This window comes from Pipistrellus hanaki (assembly GCF_964339955.1).
Source record: "Pipistrellus hanaki genome assembly, chromosome: 2".
Lineage (NCBI taxonomy): Eukaryota > Metazoa > Chordata > Mammalia > Chiroptera > Vespertilionidae > Pipistrellus > Pipistrellus hanaki.
In genome coordinates, this window is record NC_140504.1 from 149,565,622 (window position 1) to 149,584,346 (window position 18,725).

General features: G+C 36.9%; 1 protein-coding gene across 4 annotated transcripts in view; it reads right to left on the reverse strand.

Annotated features, from left to right (window-relative positions):
• LOC311616878 (serine/threonine-protein kinase TNNI3K) overlaps positions 1-18,725 on the reverse strand; it is a 309,455-nt gene that overhangs the window by 257,463 nt on the left and 33,267 nt on the right. The gene's annotated exons all lie outside the window — the stretch shown is intronic.

The window sequence follows — 18,725 nt, forward strand, 5'->3', positions numbered from 1 at the left end:
TGCTCCAATGGGTAGGTTGGCTTGCTGCTGGTGTCCAGCCAATCAGGTCTGAGCAACACAGGCCCTGGAGCCCTCCCACAGTCCCTGGCCAACCTCCTGCATCCCTCCGGGGCCCCGATCATGCAGCAGTGGGGTCCCTCGGTCTGGCCTGCACCCTCTAACAATCCGGGACCCTTCAGAGGATGTCCGAGAGCCAATTTCAGCCTGATCCTGCAGGCTAGGTTGAGGGATCCCACTGTTGCACAAATTTGTGCATCAAGCCTCTAGTATCAACATATTAAAAGAGATATGCTAGAGATAAACCTGGCATTATGGGGCAAGGATGAGGTACTATATGGGTGGTGGGGGTGAGGGGACAATTTCCCCAAAGAGAAATGCTTGGGTTAAATTGTGCTTGGAAGATTGCATAGAAGCTATCCAAAGTAAAGGTGAAAGACGTTCCAAACATACAAATACTAGAGGAATACCAGGCTCTAGAGTCCAGGACACTGAAATATTCTCAATTGCATAGTAAGGGATCAGGTAAAATGTGGATGAAGCTGTTGAATACTGTCTTTTTGGGTTTGGATTGGTCCTAAAAAAAACAAACCCTGAGTCTTCTCAGAAGAGCTTAGCAGGCCCAATGAGATGAACTAGGAAGGCAGAGGCAATGGAAGCAACAAAAGTAAAAAAAAAAAAAAAAGCTACCAAATGGGAGATAATATTTACAAACTATATATCTGATAGGGGGCTTATATCTAAAATATATAAGGAACTAACACAACTCAATAGCAAAAAGAATAAATTAATTCAAAACGGGCAAGGAGTGTGAATAGACATTTTTCCAAAAAGGCTCACAAATGACAACAGATATATGAAAGATATTCAACATCACTAATAACATGGAAACACAAATCAAAATCACAGTGCTATATTACCTCATGCCTCACAGTATGGCTATGATCAAAAGTCAAAAGACAGGTGATAGTAATCGTGTGAAGAAAAGATAACCCTTGTACATTGTTTGTGGAAATGTGAATTGGTACAACAATTATGGCAAACAGTCTAGATGTTCCTTAAAAAATTAAAAGTAAAACTACTATATGATCCAGCAATCTCACCTCAGGGTATATCCAAAGGAAATAAAGTCAATATTTCAAATTGTTACCGGTGCTCCCACCTGCACTGCACAATTATTCACAGTAGCCAAAATATGGAAACAACCCTGATACCCACTGACAGATGACTGAATAAAGAAAGGTAGAGAAATACATATTTTAATATCATATTTATATTATTACATAGTATAATATGTATGTATATTAATTATAAATAATTCATAATGAATACCATATTGTATTATAATATGATGTATTATTACATATCTATGTATATAAAACCCTAAGCAACCGAACAACTGAATGACCAGGGGGCAGACGTTTAAAGCAGGAGATGCCTACTGGTGGTCAGTGTGCCCCCACAGTGGGAGCACTGCTCAGCTGACCGACCTATCCATGTGACCCACCAACTGAGCAGCAGCCACTCACTCCCTCTGTAGTCCTGCAGATCCAAACTCTGGGGAAAGGGCCAGGCACTGACAGACCTGTACCATAGGCATGATCCCAACATTGCCAATGGCCTCTTGGAAGTTGGCTTTGGGCATGTGGCTGCCTCCCCTACCTAGACACTCCACAAGGATGAAACAATATAAAAGTGGCTTCCAGGTGTTCCAGGTGGCTCCCAACAACCAGTGTGAACATCAGCAGGACAGATCCAGATCCCGGGCCAGCAAGGGCATCCCACTGCCTGCCCAGTGGGCTGATAACATCCCAATCACAACTGACTGGGCAGAGCCCACTGCAGGCCCAGTGGGGCCAGGATGAGTGGGAACAGCAAGTGGTATTGGACTGTGGGTTTCCACCTGATCCCCGGAGGCCACCCCAAGAGACCCCACCCATGCATGAATCCATGCACAGGGTGTCTAATTAGAGTATAATAGAATGTTATATATTGTAGAATGGAATATAGCAGTCAGCCTTAAGAAAATACCAAAATCCTGCCATTTGCAACAACTTTGAATAAACCTGGAAGACATATGTTAAGTGATATAAGGCAGTCACAGAAGTTCAAGTACTATATAATTCCTTTTCTTTGATGTATCTAAACTAGTCATTTTTTTAAAAAATATATATATTTTATTGATTTTACACAGAGAGGAATTGAGAGGGATAGAGAGTTAGAAACGTCGATGAGAGAGAAACATCGACCAGCTGCCTCCTGCACATCCCCCACTGGAGATGTGCCCGCAACCAAGGTACGTGCCCTTGACCAGAATCGAACCCAGGACCTTTCAGTCGGCAGGCCGACGCTCTATCCACTGAGCCAAACCGGTTTTGGCTAAAGGAGTCAAATTTTTATAAGCACAGAATAGTATAGTGGTTGCCAGAAGCTATTGGGTAGGATGAATGGAGAGTTGTTCAGTGGGTATAAAGTTTCAGTTATGCTAAATAAGGTCTACAAAAGTGTTATACATTATAGTGTCTATGGATAACAATATGACAGTGTGCACCTCAAAATTTATTAAGAGGATCAATCTGATGTTAAGTGTTCTTAACACAAAAAAGCAAAGTAAATGTGCATGAATTTTATAGTCATATTTTTAACAATACTCCTGTATACATTTCCATAGAAATTCATAATCACACTTGCAAATTTATGCTAAATAAAGAAAACAGAACGCTCATATATCAATAGTAGTCATGGTATAATCCTCTTTAGTCACAATCATTCCTCACAAAACATACAAAATAAATCCTGTTATTATCTTTATGTTAGAAAAAAAATTAAGGTTACAGCTAAAGCAATATTATCTTTATATTAGGAAAAAAATTAAGGTTACAGCTAAGGCTAACAAGGTATAAATAGCAAAACTGATATTTAAATCTAAATTTGCCTCCAGAGCAACCCTATACTTTTAATTAATAGATATACTGACACATGACTGGTGTCTATTAAAAACTGAGATAGGAATTATGAATAAACATGCTCAATTCTATTTCAATATCTTAATGGAAGAATGTTCTTTATTAGAGTTAGGGCACCAAAGCTTTGGCTTTCAGATTTTATATCTCTATGTTCTTCTCCAGGCACTCTCCTGACTTTCACTTTTCCCTACAGAAATCTACCAAATATGTGCTTCAATTTTTAGCACATAGTGGTTCATAACTTCAGGTCTAATACTAAAGTGTTAATCCTGTAATTCCACTCAAGGAATTTCTGTCAGGTACAGTAACTAATATTGGCTGGAGGTCAGGTATAAGTTGTGTTCAAAGAAAACAGACAGCTGAGATTCTGATATATCTATTTAAATGTATTGTGAAATACATGACTTTGTAAATGTGCTAGGATTTTTTGTTATCATTATTTATTTTATTTTAATTATTGTAATAAAATTTGGGGGGGGATGACATTGGTTCACAAACCATACAGGTTTCAAGTGTACAACTCAACAAAACAGCAATAGCACACTGCATTGTGTCACCCAAAGCAAAGTCTTTTTTTGTCACAATGTATTCCCCTCTTTGCCCACCTCCCCCTCTCCCACAGCTCTTTCCCTCTGACTTTCACCACACTGTTGTCTATGTCTATGTTTTATATACATACTAGAGGCCCAGTGCACGAAATTTGTGCATGGGGTCAGGGGGAGTGTCCCTCAGCCCAACCTGAACCCTCTCCAATCTGGGAACCCCTGATGGATGTTCAACTGCCATTAGGATCGGGTCTAAATGGGCAGTGTTACATCCCTCTCACAATCCAGGACTGCTGTCTCCAAACGACTCACCTGCCTGTCTTCCTGATTGCACCTAACTGCTTTTGCCTGCCAGCCTGATCACCCCCTAACCACTCCCATGCCAGCCTGATTGATGTCTAACTGCTCCCTGCCAGCCTGTTTGCCCCCAACTTCCCTCCTCTGCAGGCCTTGTCACCCCTAACTGCCCTCCCCTGCAGGGCTGATCTCCTTCAACTGCCCTTCCTTGAAGCACTGGTCCTCTCAACTGCCCTCCCTTGCAAGCCTGGCTCCTCCCACTGCCCTCCCCTGCTGGCCATCCTGTGGTGGCCATCTTGTGTCCACATGGGGGCAGGATCTTTGACCACATGGGGGCAGCTATTGTGTGTTGGAGTGATGGTCAACCTATTTTATAATATTAGATAGGATAGAGGCCTGGTGCATGGGTTGGGGCTAGCTGGTTTGCCCTGAAGGGTGTCCCGGATCAGGGTGAGGATTCTTTTGGGGTGTGGGGCAGCCTGAGTGAGGAGCCTGTGGTGGTTTGCAGGCCAACCCAAGCAGAGGCCCTGGTATCTGAAATTTATTTACCTTTTACAATTGAAACTTTACAGCCTGGAGCAGAGCCAAGCCTCCTGCTAGCTCCATGGCTGGAAGCCATTTCTATTTAGATTTGTTTACTTTCTATAATTGAAACTTTGTAGCCTTGAGTGGAGCCTAGGCTGGCAAGGGCAGGTGAAAAACTTGGTTTCCTCTGTTGCCTGGGAAACCCAAGCCTCCTTCCTCTCTCTGTGGCTGTAACCATCTTGGTTGGGTTTATTTGCATACTTGCTCTGATTGGCTGGTGGGTGCAGCTGGTGGGCATGGCTTGTGAGTGTAGCTGAGTGGTGGTTAATTTGTATATTACTATTTTATTAGGTAGGATGCTTTATTTTGCTAAACCCCTTCATCTTCTTTCATCTAGACCCCCAACCCCCATCCCTCTGATAACTGTCAGTCTGTTCCATGTATCAATGCCTCTTTTTCTATTGGTATTTTGTTCATCAGTTCATTTTATTCATTAGATTCCACATAATAAGTGAAATCATAAGATATTTATGTTTCTCTATCTACAATAGCTTATTTCACTTAGGATAATAATCTCTAGGTCCACACATGCTGTAGCAAAAGGTAATATTTAATTTATCACACAAAAACAAGTCTTGTGATTCACAACTTGGATTTGATTCATCTTCTCAGAAATGTTTCTCTTTCTTACCATGTCCCTAGATGTCCAATGGGTTGATTACATTTCTGCTTTCTGAAAATTATGACAGATTCCATTTAATCCTGCCTACAAAATGGGTGAGGCAAAGAAGATAGTTCTATAGCCAAAAAAATAAATTTTAAATGGAACAAATATATATAACTCTAAGTTACAAAATTTGCTATGAAGTTTGGAAAACATTTTTAAATGTGAAGAAAAACAATAAAGTAATCAATTTAGTATTTAGAAAATAACCGAACTATTGAAAACACCCAATAAAACATTTATAGATAGGTGGCTTTATTACTTCCCAATATTTTAGCCAATGATATACTGCTACTATGAAAATCTAAAGTATCAAAAAAAGTATTTCAAGATTGTTAAAGTCCACTTATTTAATTCATCTTTGCAAAATATTGGGTTCACATAAAATATCAAGATAGACAGATTACAAACTAATGCATTGATAAATTATATAAATAAAAAATAAATATCAATGTTCTGTCATAAAGGTGCAAAATACAGGAACCATAAGCATCCAAACACATGAGGTTACCACATATCAATATACATCAAGATAAAGGTGGCTACATTTATGGTGGCAAATAATTTAACATGTTTCACAAAAATCAATGATTCAAGAGAGTCTTCTTTTGTTTCTTCCTTTTCTGATGAACAGGACCCCACTCTGTCTCTTTCCACCTCTGATATAATTCAGAAAGAATATCAAGTCTTAATTTAAAATGTGTGATATACTACAGAGTTTCAGACCATATATCTCTACAAAGCTGTCAAGCTTCCTTTCACCACTTTTCCAATATTCTAAAAACAAGTTTATATTAAACACAGATCAACAATAAATCTATCAATTGATGTCTTATTTATGACAGTGTTAGAAGAAATACTGATGTTCTTTTATAAGCCAAAATGGATACTTCCTGATTCCTTCAGCATTAAAATGAAAACAACTAAAATATTTTACGGAATTTTATCATCTGTGATATGTCTACTATTTAGGTGATTTTAGGTATTATTCTAGGTATTATTCCCTCACATGTCTCCCACATAAGTGAAGGGAAGAATGTTCTATATTGTACATGGGAGAAGAGCCTTAGTTTTTATGGCCTCTGCTTGTTAAGTATAAAATTATGATTTGATTTAAAGATTTAAATGGTAAGAAAGCTAGAGTAGAAGATGATTTAGCTAAATTCCTAGGACCTGATCTAGTCCAGATTTATGATACTTCTAAAATTTTAGATGATTTAATTTGCAAAGTTGAATGCTCAGAAAATTTAACATAACATATAGCATTATAAAAATTCTGATAATTTGTAGTTATGCAGTTATATTTAAGTGCAACCTACACACACAGCAATTGGTTACTTTAAAATGCTCACCTCCAAATTGTACAAACAACCAAAAGCCTTCACAAATCATTACAACCATTCATTACTATTTGCACTACCTGACCATATTGTGGTATTTGAGCTTTTGTGACACCAATATCAGATTGTCTCCTACATGCCTCCATTTTCTACTTTTAAACAGGTGTGTCTATCATGATTGTCTATGTCTATTTTGCCAATGTATGATGGGTGAGTGAGAGGCAGGGCACTTGTCTCTAGTTCATAGGCATTCAGACCGAGATAAACCATAGTAGAGAAACTGAATTCAAGGGCTTCCATCCACACTTAGACCTGATTTATTTGATGAGATCCTGGAATCTCAGCATAAAGTAGTTATGGGATGTTGCTTTGAAGGGATGTTGGAAGGAATGAGTGTATTTTTAATATGAGAGTAAGGTATATTTAAAAACAGAGTTGTATCAAAAGACATCACAAAAATTGACTATCTGCTTTTAAAATTTATAATGGAATTTAATAAAAGACCAAAATAGCAAAAGAAAATCTTAAGAACAAGAAAAGCACATTTATACTTGATACCAAAACTCATTATAAAACTTCAGCAATGAAGACAGTGTAGTTTTGACATGCAAAAAAATAGAATACAAGGACAGAATAAAGAATCCAGAAATAGACCATTACACATACAGACAATTGTTGACATAAAACATGATAAAAAAAATGAAAGTACAAAATATGTAGATGGATTTAACTATAAACATATAAGAAATAACACATAGTGCAAAGAGATTAATCTTTAGGGTGAAATAATGAACATCTGGTCCTGGCCAGGTAGCTTAGTTGGTCAGGGCACACATAAGAAGCAACCAATGAAAGCATAAATAATTGGAACAACAAATAATGTTTTTCTTTCTCCCTTCCTTTCTCTCTCTAAAATCAATCAATCAATAAAAATTTTAAAAAAATATCTGAGTAAGATAAAATAACCAATTATGTGCTATTTATAAGAGATAATGCTAACACATAATATTTATAAAGACTCAAAAAATATTCCTTTATTAACTTTTGGTAGAGGATATGTTTGTATATTTTCAGAAAACAACTCCAAGATCATGTGGATTCCTGCAACAGAGAGGAATTGACAGGACTAACTACTCCAGCCATGAAGACAGAAGAGAAACAGTCCAGAGATAGAAAATGCTGACGACGCCTTGCCATACCAGCAGTCAGCAGCTGTGAGTCACTGCAGATTGCCCAGGACCAAACCAGAGAGGGTCGGACCTGCAATACCACCATCTGTCCACCATCCAGAACTGAAATATCATTGCTGACATGTACACATAAGGAATTGTTTGACATTGAAATTAGGACTCAAAAGAACTGTTGGCCCAGAAAGAAACTCACTACAGACTGATTCATTTGCCTCTCAGCATAACCATTATGGCTTGTCTCAGTTTTGGTTCTTATAAGTGTATTTCTTGTAGCACATGATCTCACTCATCTAGGGAAAATGATGAACAACATAGACTGCTGAACAAGAACAGACCTGAGTCGAGGAAGCATAGATCAGACTGTCGGACTTCAGAGGGAAGATAGGAGAGGGTTGGGATAAGTGGGAGAGATCAACCAAAGGACTTGTGTGCATGATTATGAGCCTAACCAATGATCATGGACAACAGGGGAGAGAGTGCATGCATGGAAAGGGATTGGGGATGGGAATAGGGGATGAAGACAAATATGTGATACCTTAATCAATAAAGATATTTTTTAAAAGGAAGTGAATCAAAATTTAAAAAAATAAAAATTTATAGATTAAAAATATTATAAAAGTATTTAGTGTGGTCCCACTTAAAAATACATATATATCTGAAAGGAAATGTCACAGTGGTCATCTTTAGGTAGCAATGAGTGAGGAGAGGTATGTAGCTATTAACTCTGTAGCCATTTGCGAAAACTTAAATTTTTAAGGAAATATATCTATTCTAGTAATAAGAAAGAAATAAATATAGTAATAAAGCTTAAATAAAATTATATGTGTTTAACAAAGTCCTTGTGAGCCTTTTCCCATGGCAACATATAGTATTGTAAAAACATGTTTAATGACTTCATGGTATCCCATTGTACCCATGCACCATTTTGATTTAAATAATATTTATGGCTGGACATTTAGATGTTTACATGGGCAGCTCTGCAATTCAATCTCTTATTATTTAAAAGAAATAAATTCCTAGAAGTAGATTTTCTAGGTCACATGCAAAATTTTAAGGCCAGAAATGCAGAAATATTTCATCATAATTTTGACAGAAGACCTCAAATGCAAATGTAATATTCATATATTGGTTCTGGGTTTTGTTTAATTACAAAATTAAATGTTATATAAGTTCGGAGAGATTTAAAATGTTTAATTAACTAAATTAGACAAAATCTCAAAAATTCTGAGCCCCCAGTGAGGGCTCAGACTTGATCTCTTGCAGAAAGAAAAGGAATGTAGAATGGCACAATATCTTAAGCAAAGAATGTACCTCATGTAACTCCATATGTGGTGTATTATCATATGTGGGAGGGGCTCAAAGAGTGCTTGCTTAATTGAACTTAATTAGGTTTGCCTGATTCATAGGAGATTTCTTCTTTCCTAGAGATGGCCAGAAAAGTTAGGAGCAACTATCTTATGGAAACAATAAGACATCAAGCTAAAAAGTTCAAAGGCTTTTACTACAAAATATTATAATTACAGAGCTTGTTGACTAGATTTTCAAAATTTTATGTTATCACATTTGCTCATGAGATTGTCAGCATCTAAACCAAATGACCATCCTTTATTGAAACAACACATTTTCAATCCTTCTAAGTATAATCAGTATGAAGTTGTATATTCAATTTGGCAACCTATTGTGACAAAATATGTAAAATCAATTAGAGAGGGAATAGACATATAGTATTTCTCTAAGTGTGAGGCTAGTAGAAGGGAGCGGGGAAGCAGGTAGAAGTAATCTGAAGATTCTTATTTATCTTGACAGTTCATAAATGGGTCACAAACCATCAATGTTGAGACGGAGTGATAGCACAGGTCTCTGAGTCAGTAACTTGATTTTATGCCAGAGAGAAAATTCTCATGTTAGATTAAAGACAACATTATTGATCAGAATGATTAGGACAGTGCAGCCAAGTCATAGATAGAGGCATATGAGTCTAAAAGACTAATGATGCTCTCTTTTGTGCATGTTGGACTTCTTATTTGCGGGGTGGAATACATTTAAGCCCTGTAACTCTTTTGCTAAGGGTTAAACTTCATTATTGGATTATATCCAAATTCCTCTTTTATATAGGTCAAAACAGATACTGAATAGGCAGAAAGAAAATTTTCAAGACAAAACTTGATTATTATTTTATAGATTTTATAAGAATAATTTGTATGAAGCTATTCATGAAAATTACTTGTGATTTTGTAAGCTACTTTCCTAATAATTGGTATTATTATAAACTCTTCTTTGGCTTTTATTGAGAGGAGAAATAATTTTCTTCATTGTGTATAATTTCTATTCAAGAGTTATTGTTGTCTGAAACAACTCTTGAATAATCATTAATCTATTCACTCAGCAAACATTTATTAAAAACCTACTGTATGAAAAAACATAATACTAAAAAGAATGCCTAAAAAATCACATAGAACCATGTTTATAAAACAAGCAGAGTTGATGCCATGAAAAATGTATAGATAAAGGGCTCTGGTTTTTGAGAACTTGGAAACACTTCAGGCTAGTGGGATCCAGCTGTTTCACGAAGGTGTCCTTTCAGCTGAAGTTTGAGGATGTGTGGGGGAGGCAAACTATAAGGAAACTATAATGTGATAAAAAAAATGTATATTGAAAGGGACATAAACATTGGGAACAGTTCATTTAATCTAGATCATTGATTGAAAGATGAAGAGCATGAGAACCCATGGTTGAAAAAATAGGTGAGCTAGATCATTATGACTTAATCCCCTGCTGGGTATATTGTAGGGTCAGCAAGTTTCTTGGTCAGAAGGGTGACTTTACTATGCTTCAGAGAAGCTGATAAATATTTAGGAATGTTTAGAATGAAGTGAACTATAACAGATTGGGAGACAGTTCTTATAAGTCAGAATACTACTGCCTTAAGTCCAGGAGAGTAAGCGCAATATGAATGTAAAGAAAACTGAAGCAACATATTGGCAACCAACCGGAATATCCTTGACAGTTCTAGAGAAAAGATATGCAGCCATTGTGCTTTGTCTTAATTTGAAAATTTCCCCAAGTCTCCTGATTAGCTCAATGTATATATCTTCAGGAAAGAATTCTGAGAATGATTCTTCAAGTCCTGGCAGGACCTTCCCAGGTGTGGAGATCTGCAGTAATTAGGAGACAGCTCAGCGCATAGCTAAGGGAGTTGGTTAGTAGCCTGCTTCAGGGCACAGAACAAAGTAAGAGGGCAGCAAGGTTAAAGATGCTTCAAGGGGTTACACTTGAATTGCTTCTAAGAGTGACTCTAGTAGGCTTTGTGTGCCTTCCTTACTGGTTCCATGCTTTATAATTGTTAAATTGATCTGATATTCAGTTGTGCAAGAATGAGTGATGAGAGGCAGAGGTGCTAAGTGCCTTTGAAGGACACCCCATAAGAGAGATGCTGTGAGAAAGGGATGCTGCTGAGAGCCAGTCCTGGGGGCTCTAGCCTCTCACTCCTACCACCCCAACCTCAGCAAGTTTTTAAAGGTTCTTTGGAGATCCACCAAAGGGAGCCATCAAGGAGAATAACTCACACAAAGTTCAGAGAAGATAAAATACTTAAGAGCCTCTACTCCCTAAATACCAGTCCAGAATGAAACATCCCTGAAAAAAGTAAGTAGTGCTCACTGTGTACTTTACTACTATATTAGAAGGTCAGGTATAAAATGTTGATATTTTGACGTATTTCTAATTGAGGGGGGAAAAGAGTAATAATTTCCTGCCCTTCTGAGACATAGGGAGCTTGGAGGCTCTAAAACTCTGGGGATATGGCTTGAGCAAGCAACAGACACTTTGATTCAAAACAAAGCCTTCAAATTCCTGGCAGAGAGAATAGCATTAAAATATATAGCTGTCTCTTTTTTGCCACAAATATCTAACATAACTTTTCTGCCTAGATGATGAATTATATAACATGATTAATATATAAATTATATATATATATATATATATATATATATATATATATATATATATATTCCTATCATCTCTTTTTTAATATATAGAGAACTTAGAATGCTGGAATCAAATTCAGGGCATAGAAGAGTTGGCATAAAGAGGAAAATTCACGTACAACACAGAATGGTTACAAAGAAATTTCTCATCAAGTTGATTTGATTAGCAATAATCTTTGATTCTAATTTCCCAGGTAATGTTTATTTCATCATTTTCCAGGATAACAAGCTGATGAACCTCGCATTTACATTTTTATTAGCCTATAAAGCTTTTCCTGCTTGTGCTCTTTTACCTCACCCTGAGAGCAATACTTAATGTTTAAGAGTAGTTAATAGATTCTCTAGCAAAGACGCAAGTGCCAAACATAAAAGTGACACTCAAGCTAGTGTCGTCTTACACCACTCTTATGATTGATACATGCCTAAAGCATTGCTCTGAGGTCATAAAATTACTGATTACAATGCATGATCTATGATCTCTCAATCTCCAGACCAAAAGGCTAAACAGTAGGAGCCTGCTCCTTGCCTTAATAAACAGTATTCTGCAAGACAGGACACATTCTGTAATTAGGGCATAGAGTTTCTAGTTTCAAATTCTGAGAGAACCACTTTTGAATGCCACAGAAGATGTTGTATTCTTAAATTAGGTATTGGTTATTTAAGACTATATGTGCATTAAAGGTTTTGTTTTGGACTTAACCATTTGACATAAAGGTATATCAAAGTGTAATATCATGGGTCTGCAAGTGGCTATTCATAACAAGTTTAAAACAAGTTAATGCCAGTGACTAGTGTTAGGATACCTATCAATCATTAATGGCATTCACTGAAGTGACATTAACAAAATTTACAATGGTGTCCATTGGTTGGTATATTTTGCCCTTGCTATACGTTTTGCACCTGAATTATGGCAGCCCACAATGGTCATATAGGATTTGTTTCACTGTATGCAAAATTTGGGGAGACTTATCAGATATAAGGTTAACAGTGCAGTGCATATTGTGAAATGACATAGAGTTACACTCCTGAATCTGAGAGAGAAAGAGGGGGAGGGAAGAAAGAAAGAGAGAAAATTAGGGTGGTCCCTAATAAAATATGATTGATGTCCTTATAAGAAGAGGAGATTAAGACACTGAGGAATACCAGGCATGTATGTGCACAGATGCAACCATGTGAACACATAGCAAGAAGGCAGTCATCTGCAAGATCAGGAAAGAACTTCAGAAGAAATCAACCTGCCTACCCCTTTATATCAGATTTTTAGCTTCCAAACTGTGAGAAAATAAACAATTTAAGCCATTCAGTTGATGGTGTTTTGTTCTGAAAGTCCTAGTAAACCAATATAATGATCCAAAAGAGTAAATCATAGACCAACCTCGCTTGTGAATATTAGCAAAGCAAGTTCAATAGCAGGCTAGGAGAATAATGTGCCATGACCTATTGTGTCATTGTGGGAGTACAAGATGATTCAACTGCAGAATGATAATTGTGCTGGAAGTATCAGCCAAGGCAATTAGTAAAGAGAGAAATAAGATGTTTAATTATTGGAAAAGAAGTAAAAATTATTACTGCACTTAATTAAAAGAAATTTAAATATAAAACAGAAATATCCAAAAGACTCACCTAAAAATCTATAGAAATAATGAATCTATAGTTCAATGGTTATAAAATTAAAAAAATAATAACCAATACATTTTCTATAAACAAACTATAAAAGTTAGAAAATACAATGTCATTTATGTTAGCAATAAAAAGATAAAATACTTAGGTTAGAAGGGCAGCACATCACTGTGAGTAAGAGTTGGCTCTGACACTTGACAGCGTGTGAACACCTGCTCTACAAATTATTAGCTGTCACCTTGCACAAGTTACTTAACTGCTCTGTGCCTCTGATTTCTCATATGGAAAATGCAGATAAAATTCCAAGTGAGGATTAAGTCAATTGATATGTTTGGTACTCCATTATCATTTCAAAGCTATTAAATATAACTGGTGTGTGTGTGCATGTGTGTGTTTTACTATTCTGATTCCAAATGAAGTTCACAAGGGACTTTTGCTTATTCATAGGATTGGAGACAGATATGATACATTTTAATTGTAAAACTCATAAGTAAGTTACCCCTGAGAGAGAGAGAGAGAAACCACATTTTATAATTCCAAGCATCTGCTTGTTTGTGCCTTTGGGGGAAAACCTAAAGCCATCATAAAAGAAATAACTTAGAGTTAGAAGCTTCTTGGTAAAGAAAATTCTCTCCTAAAACATTTACATTATATAGTTAATAATGAACTGGAACAACATCAATTGCATTTTCTTGAAATCAGAAATAAATTATATAATAACTGGGAAGCATTTCTAAAGCAGTGCTTGGATAAGTGTTTACAATCTGAAAATGGGATAAGGCAGGATAGAATCAATTCAACTATTAAAATAATACTTTGACCTCCACAAAGTATATATGAAACTATGCCTTTCTGTGAAAAATAAAATACTCCACAACACCTATGCATATATATTGCATTATTTCTGACATGCTTTTTCTATTTGCTAATTGATTTGTCTTCTGATAACTGCAAAAACTATATCACAAAACACTCAACTATAACAACTTTTTAAGGAGTTATTTGACTATGTATAAAGTGTTTACACTTAAGGTGTGTGTATATATGTGTATGTGTGTGTAGGTGTGTTTGTGATATGTTCATCAACATGCATTATATTTACATGTGCCATATTAAGTTATTCTTGAATTAATTAATATTGTTGTTGTATATGTATTATAGCTATGTCTGGCTTTAGATAGTATTATAGAGATTTTATGTTTTGTTTTCTGAATATTTTTGTGTCCTACAGATGTAAGCTCTGTTTTAGCAATACATACAAGATCACAGGGAGGAACTGTTCTTTTATTTACAAGAATACACATTTGAAGTCAGATAACCATGATTGAATCCTATCCATCTCATGTATCTATTGTCTGAATGGCCTTGTGGAAGTCATTTAACTTCTCTAGTTCTCAGTTTCTTTACTGAGAAACTGAGTCTAATGGTAGTTGTCCCACAAGATAACCAAATCACAAGTGCATGTGAATAATAAAACACTACCAAATGTCAACTAATATTTTTATTTTTATAGTTTTTAAAATATATTTCTGTTGATTTCAGAGAGGAAAGGAGAGGGATAGAAAGATAGAAACATCAACGATGAGAGAGAATCATTGATTGGCTGCCTCCTGCACACCCTGTACTGGGAATCAAGCCTGCAACCCATGCATGTGCCCTTGGCTTAAATCAAACTTGGGGCCCTCAGTCTGCAGGCCAAAGCTCTATCCACTGAGCAAAACCAGCTAGGGTCAGCTAATATTTTTAATCTTCACGATTGAGACAGTACATAATGCACATGCCCCCTGAACTCAAAGGGGAGAAGAGGGTTTAACACATGTTTATGGCTTGCCAACAGGATGTTGGTCTTTGCATAAAGCAGCAAATGCATATGTATTGATGATGGATAAATCAGTCAGGGAGAAGTATTGAGAGCCAGTACAACCAATATTTGCTTGCTTTTCAAAGCACAGTAAATCTAAATCTGCGTCTCCAATTGCAATTACAGTCAGCATGTCTAGGAAACCACAGCACCTTCTCTTCTATTATTGAAGGAGACAGCTGCCTAGTCAATGTAAATTTTATTGTAAAATTGTTTAATAGAATTCATGGATATGGGAGGACAAACACACTTGAGACACTAATAGAGGGTCTGAATTTGATATGTGCAGACAAAGAAGCCTATCAGACTTGGCATCAGCTATTGCTTCACAGAGAAAGGTAGGCAATAAAAGAAAGTGCCTACTAATGAAAAGAAACTCCCACTGTTCCACTGTCACCATCCCTCCTAAATAAAGTAAAAAATGGGAGTGGAAAAAGCATCTAAATTTTTGGTACAGTAATTCAGTAATTAAATACTACATATATATATATATATATATATATATATATATATATATGTAGTATTTAATTACTCAGCTCTCTGTACCATTTGATACACAAGATCCTTTATCTATTAAAATTCTCTATACACTGAATTATTGTGATACTGCAATATCCTTGTTTTCCTCATACCACTCTTACCCATCCTGCTTTGTTTCCTCAATGCCTATTCACTAATTCTTCAGGTATCTGTGGATATTCTCTTAGTCTCGATCCTTGGTCATTTATTAGACCCAATTTATACCTTTCATTATTGTTATGGTTCCATATATAACCTCAATAGTCTCAATTCTTCACTGAATGCCAGTTGTATATTTCTAAATTGTTAATGAACATTTAATTAGTAAATTTACATGTCTGGAACTAAATTGACTATTGCTCTAAATTGAATCCTTTGCCCAATCCCTTTTCTCTGTCTACTTAAACATTATATTGTCACTCTGGTATCTATACAAAAAAATGTGGTCAATGAAATCTTCTTCAGCATATTATTTATTAAGTCTCTAATAATTCTCTTGCTCAAAATGTTTCAATGGTTCCCTGATTTCTAGTGGAAACATCCTATTGATTATAAGTGTCTTTAAAGAGTGAGAGCTTCTGTGTTTTATTAACCTACCACACCATCTAGTCTTGTGTATTATACATTGTAAGCCATAATAATTTCTTATTGAATTATACTCCTTAGACTTCCATTCTCAGTTTCCTTAGTCTGGTCCATTTACAACATCCAAATTTACCTACAGGGACTCTGCATAATATGTTTCATGCTATTGTTCTATTCACTTTCACCTAAATATGCTCAGATCATTCTTCCTTCCCATTTTTTGGACATAATTCATCTTTTTTCCTTTGTTCAGTTCTCACCACTCTTCAAAGCTCAGCCCAATTTCAAATCCCTCTCATAAGTCCTTTCCTAAATCTTTTAGTTCATATTGATAGCTTCTAGTTTTGTGTTCTTTGACATTCATTTTTCTAATTATTCCTAATTATCAAATTGACTCTGGTCTTTGACTCTTTCCTCCTCCTTTATTATGACTATACTAGAGGACCAGTGAACGAATTTGTGCACAGTTGGGGTCCAGCCAGCCCAGCCCCAATCAGGGCAGATTGGTGGCAGTCCTATTGGGAGGAGAAGATGGTGGGAGGTTGGCTGGCCAGCCCACCCTGATCAGGAACCAATCAGGGTCAGGCCAGCGGGGAGAAGGGCTGCAGGCAATTGGCCAGTGGACCCCAACCCTGATTGAAATGGGGGACTGAACAGGGGTCAATGGTTGGGGGACAGGCCATGGGAGATTGGCCAGCCAGCCCCAATCCCAATTGGTGTGGAGAGGCCAATAGGGGGTGGAAATGGCTAGGCTGAGGGGCTGCAGGCCAATCTGGGAGGTGAGGGGTAATTGGGGGTGGGGCCAGCTGTGGGTGGTGGGCTGGCCAGTCTTGCCCCCAAATGGGTTGAGGGGGCTTATCAGAGGCCAGCAGCCTGAAGGAGGGGCCATGAGTGGTTGGCCAGCCAGTCCTGCCCCTGATCGTGGGGGTGGGGAGGTGGCAATTGAGGGCAAAGCTGGCTAAAGGAAGGAGCCACAGGCCAATCGAGGTGGTGGGAGTGCATTGGGGGATGGGGGCAGCAGAGGGGGAAAGGCCTCAGGGGCGTTGGCTATCTGCCTCACCCTCAACATGCGTGGGAAAGGCCAATAAGGGGAGGGGCTGGCTAGGGGGAGGGGCCATGGGGAGGTTGGCCAGCCAGCCCCACCCCCCAATCGGGTCGGTTTGCTGGCCACAGTGGGCATCATGGCAATCGGTTATTCTGGTCATTACAGCATTCCGTTTGCTGCCTTTTTATATATATATAGATTGTTATTTTACTTTTAAAGTGCTTATGTAATTTTTCCTGGGTATTCATTTTGTGTGTCCAACTACATTATGCAGTGCTTAGGGGGAAATATGATGTCATATTTTCTTGTATCATTCCCATATTCTAGCACTATGCTATGAAAAAAGTAGGGGCTCAAAAATATCTGTTAAATCAATGAATGACTATGAGGGCAACTAAAACATATTGAAAGTGAGTATTTATTACAATTAATCATTTTGAAATAAGTCAAAGAAAAAATTCTGAATTATTTGATATGAGGTTTTTGGATACCATTATTCTTTATTATCTGGTCTATAACTTATTTAGTCCATTAGACAAGAAGAGAATGAAATCTGATAAATGTACAACTATTTTATGTACCATCAATGAGTGACATTAAACGTCATTAAATGTTACAACAGCTCATAAAGGAAGATAGAGAACCCATGGAGAATTGCAAAACAAGAGTAGAGAACTATTGGGGATTATATTAGTAGAATTTTCCCTAAGGCTTGTAGAATCAATATGATTGTTCCTTCCGAACTATGATTGCAAAGCAAGAAAACAGCTATTTGAGTAGAAGATGAAAAAACACAGCTCTTAATCACCTTGCTTTTGACCCTGTTTTAGATCTAGCACTTGCATATCTAATTAATTTAGCACCAGGCAAAAAGGATTTTGCTTTACAAAAAATTTTCTGTCATTTTCCTGGCATTCAGAGCTTGAAGGTGTTTCATTAGCACTCAAGGTCTACATCAAAAATTATTCCACTCAGGCTTCTTGATATTTACCTTTCATTTACTTTATCACTGGCCTCAATTGGTTTATTTTTTGATAAAAGATTATATTTAAGTGACTCTATATGGATTTCCCCTCTCTTAATTAACACAAATTCACTGATACTTACACTGAATGTCACTAAAAAGATTTATTTTGTGGGGAATAAGATGACATAGTAAGGAGTGAAAATGTCAACATGAAGAAAACTACTTTGCTATTAATATGCTAATACTTACTGAAAGTAAGAGCCTTTCAGTGTGACACCTAACCTCATCTCCATCACTCCATCTCCATCTCATACTACAGTAATAACTTTGTCTCACTCATGTCCCTCAAACACACCTAGCACTTTCCTATCTCAGGGTTTTTGTATGTGCTATTATATATATCATACATAGCATCATTATCTATCTATCTATCTATCTATCTATCTATCTATCTATCTATCTATAAGGCTAATATGCAAAATTCCCTCAAGTGTTCGACTGGGAGACTGGGAGTTCTATTATTCGTTTTGATGTCCACTGACAACCAGGGGGAGGCAC